Here is a 3,891-nt window from a genome sequence, read left to right on the forward strand (position 1 = left end):
TAAACAAATACCGTGTCCCTAGTGAGCCTCTACTAGACTAACTCGTTGATCAAAGATGGTTAAGATTTCCTAACCATAGACATGTGTTGTCATTTGATAATGGGATCACATCATTAGGAGAATGTTGTGATGGACAAGACCCATGCGTTAGCTTAGCATATGATTCGTTCAGTTTATTACTATTGCTTTCTTGAATGTCAAATACATGTTCCTTCGACCATGAGATCATGCAACTTCCGGATACTGGAGAAATACCTTGTGTGCTATCAAACGTTACAACGTAACGGTGAAATATAGTTCAGTGAATTTGCCAATCTTGGTGTTCTTTTTTTGTATAGATATTCATATAGTGAACTGATAAAAACAGTTAGCTACTTCTAACTAGAACCACATTATAATGTAAAACATGGCCGCATTTTTACCACATAAGCGATGACAGCCAATCATCACCTTGATAATGAAGCCAAATTGGAGACATAAAAAACATAGCAAACACTAGCTATAATAACTATAAGTAATACTCGTGAATCCATATATAAGCATCACATAAAAAGCAGCCAAACAAGCATCATGACAGAAGCAAAATCGCTATACGATAAAGAGGTCATGGATCAGCAAAATAAGACTAAATGATATAACAGTACTTCAAATTGTTGGCTTAACACAAAATGATGTGAACATAATTTCATCAGCCAATTATCGACACATATACCTTCAGTGTAGACACTTTCGAATGGATGATAGTGAGACATTTGCATAGTTTTGAAAAGCTTCTTGAACTTCAATGACTCGAGATGGAGCGTGAAGACGTCAACAACCGTCCACAGCAACAACACATTGTTGTTCTCAGCAAACCCTAGCATCACTATGCGCTCTCCCTCCTTTGGATTCAGGGATAGAAGCTTGTCAAGTTGAATAGTTCTTGCAAGCACCCATGAAGCAATACCATCACAGTCAGTCACCCTCTTCCATAATTGGGCGGTGCAGCGGTCATAGTCTGAAATGAAGAGGAAACCCAGCCCACCGCTCTCTGCCCTCATAAGCTTGAAGTTGCGCCTGCCACGCACATCCACTGGCACCTGTATCACAGCTAGACTCTGCTTCTCCAAATCAAACTCGAGAATTCCATCCAAATTCCCAGCAAGCACCCAATAAAGGGAATCTCCAGCCAGCAAAGCGTCACCGGTAACGATGTTGAAAAACTGGGATCCATGAGCCTGGTGCGGAATGGGTGTGGAGATGACATTCCCCCATAAGCCGGTTTTTGACGAGTAAACAACGGCGAGGGCTCGTCTATGTTTCGGGCCGTCGCCGTCTGTCACTGCCAAGACCACCTGGAACTGCTGGATGTCTCCGGCGGCGCGATACACCGCCCCGCTGATCCCAATCTTCTCCGCATGTTCCGCGACCACCGGGGGAATGGTCAGGTGGTGCTGGTCGCCCGTGACGGGATCCCACACAAGGATCTGGAGACGCTTCGAAAGGAAGATGAGTAGGAGGCCATGGCAGCATCCGAGGGAGACGAAGTAGTCGCGGTCGTCGCGCTGCAAGGGGAAGCGCCCGAGAGGAACAGGATCAGGGGCGTCGAGAGTAGGATGGAAGAAGAGGCCATCAAATCGGTCGAAGAAACTGAGGAGAGGAGGGTTGCGGCGGTGGCGGAGGCGGAAGCGGCGTCGGAATTGGGGATCTGAGACGAGGCGGCGCCAGCTCTTGCAGACGAGGGATGCGCGGGGGAGGGAGGAAGGCTGCGGTGAGGCGGAGCAGGATCTCGGAGAGCAGGTCGTCGTCTTCCAGCGCGGACGCCACCGGCGAGCGGGGGCGGCGGCGGGCGCTGCTCATCTCGCCCTCCTCGCTCACTGATGTGGGATGGAGTTTTTTTTCTCCTTCTCGAAGGGTAAACGCTGCGAAACGGTGCGCCATCCGAAGCTTTTGGCCGGTTCCGTGCGTAACTCCCGATCTCTTGGTTCGATTTTTGCCACGCCCGTTGTACTTTTCTCACCACGCCCGTCGTTCCTTATCCCCTTCCCTCAGTCCTCCCCAAATGAAACACGTTTTTGCTGTGAATCGGCGACGTCCGCCATCCACGGCTCCACCTGCCCGCGTTGCTCCGGCGAGCGCCGCATCCACCTACTCCGCGCTGCCCCCGCGCTGCTCTAGCGAGCGGCCGCATCCACCTCCTAGCACGCTGCTACGGCGAGCACCTCGCCTCCACCTGCCCTCATTCTGCTCCAGCGAGCGGCGCGCCTCCACCTGTGCTGGAACGGCGGCTACATCGCGTACCAGCGGATGAGATGCTGGAATCGGCCCTGGCGAGAGCTACAGTCGGCGGCATTTTTTGCTACATCTGGTTACTAATTTTGCTGGAATCAACAACATTTTTTGCTACGATCCATATTTTTAGATTTCTTTTTACTGGAACCACTCTCAAATTTTGTTACCATCGTTTTGTTTTTTTGCTACAACCATTGCATCTTCTGTCTTTTGATTTTTCTTTTTGCTGGATTCATCTTTATGCCGGAACCATTACAAATTTTGCTACCATGGTCATTTATTTTTACTACCACCGTCTTAGTTTTTGATCCATTCCTGTTTTTGATCCTTTTTTGCTGGTTCCATTCTTTTGCTGGAACCACTCTAATTTTTGCTACCACGGTCTTTGAATTTTGCTACCACCGTCTTCGTTTTTTGCTACTACCTTGTTTTTGATTTTTTCCGTTGGATCCAGCTTTTTGCTGGAACCAGTCTCAAATTTTGCTACCATCATTTTGTTTTTTGCTTTCACTGTTTTTGATTTGTGCTACCACCTGTCTTTTTGATTTTTTTGCTGGATCTATATTTTTGCCGGAACCAACTATTTATTCTGTTGAAACCAGCGATTTTTTTGCTGGAACAACTTCTTTCCAGTGCGGGGCGACCACTGAACCACGAGCGAGGCGATGTTGTTGCAAGCGACGACGGCGACTAGTTGACCGGATTAACGATGGCTGGTGGCGACCATCGGGAAAGATTTGTTTCGACTACCCAGCGGAGCTGCATCTGATGAGTCGGCGAGCGGCAACGGCGAGCCAGCGGGCGGCGGTGGCGAGTGGCGTCTAGGAGCTTCAAGGGAGAGGCTGCAGGTGAGGGGAGGGGTGGTTGGACTCAGAGCAGCACGGGATGGACAAGAAAATCTGTGCCCTGCAGGTGATCGAATCGTGCGGTCACGGACAGCCAAATCGTAGGGTTGCGTGTTGACCGGCCCAATTTGGGCCGGTCGACCGGCGCCAATCAGCGCCCTTCTCGAAGATGGTGCGGATGAAGGCGTGGTGGGACTCAAAATCTAGGCTGGACACTGAAGCCCACATTGGTGCTAGATACAAGGAATTTTTTGTTTTTCTTGCACACACACCACAAAAAATCTCTTGATACATTAATTAAAAAATGACTATATTCAGAAAACTCCATCCTATATGTCGGTGGGAACGACACCTATGGGATCACAAGAATCCCTACTGCGGTTAGCGGGGCGCGGGGTCGTGAGAAGAGCGGATCAAACAGATGGCACACGGTTCGTTTATCCAGGTTCGGGCCGCGAGGATGCGTAAAACCCTACTCCTGCTTTGGTGGATTGTATATCTGTGTTCTTGAGCTAGCTATGGGGTGTGAGGAGCTCCAAAAAGCCGAATCCTTCCTCTGGTCGCCTCGGGCCTCCTTTTATAGAAAAAAGGGGTTGCCACAGTGGCACACAGGAGGTGGAAAGGGTACAGTGCTGCGAGTATCCCTTGCATCACATGACAAGGCGCATTTAATGCGTCTTGCTTAGGTGTCCTTGCTTTATCGGGGACGGGGGAGAAACCTGTCTTGTCCGTCGTGGCTTCTTCTTGTGTCGACACGCGCCCTGGCCAGCGACAC

The 3,891-nt window shown here is 49.7% G+C and overlaps 1 pseudogene; it reads right to left on the reverse strand.

The window, feature by feature from the left end:
* Nucleotides 1–606: 606 nt before the first annotated feature.
* On the reverse strand, nucleotides 607–1,839 carry LOC123129411 (putative F-box protein At3g16210; annotated as a pseudogene).
* Between the last annotated feature and the right edge of the window lie 2,052 nt (nucleotides 1,840–3,891).

Source organism: Triticum aestivum, chromosome 6A (genome assembly GCF_018294505.1).
Source record: "Triticum aestivum cultivar Chinese Spring chromosome 6A, IWGSC CS RefSeq v2.1, whole genome shotgun sequence".
NCBI classification, from domain to species: Eukaryota; Viridiplantae; Streptophyta; class Magnoliopsida; order Poales; family Poaceae; genus Triticum; species Triticum aestivum.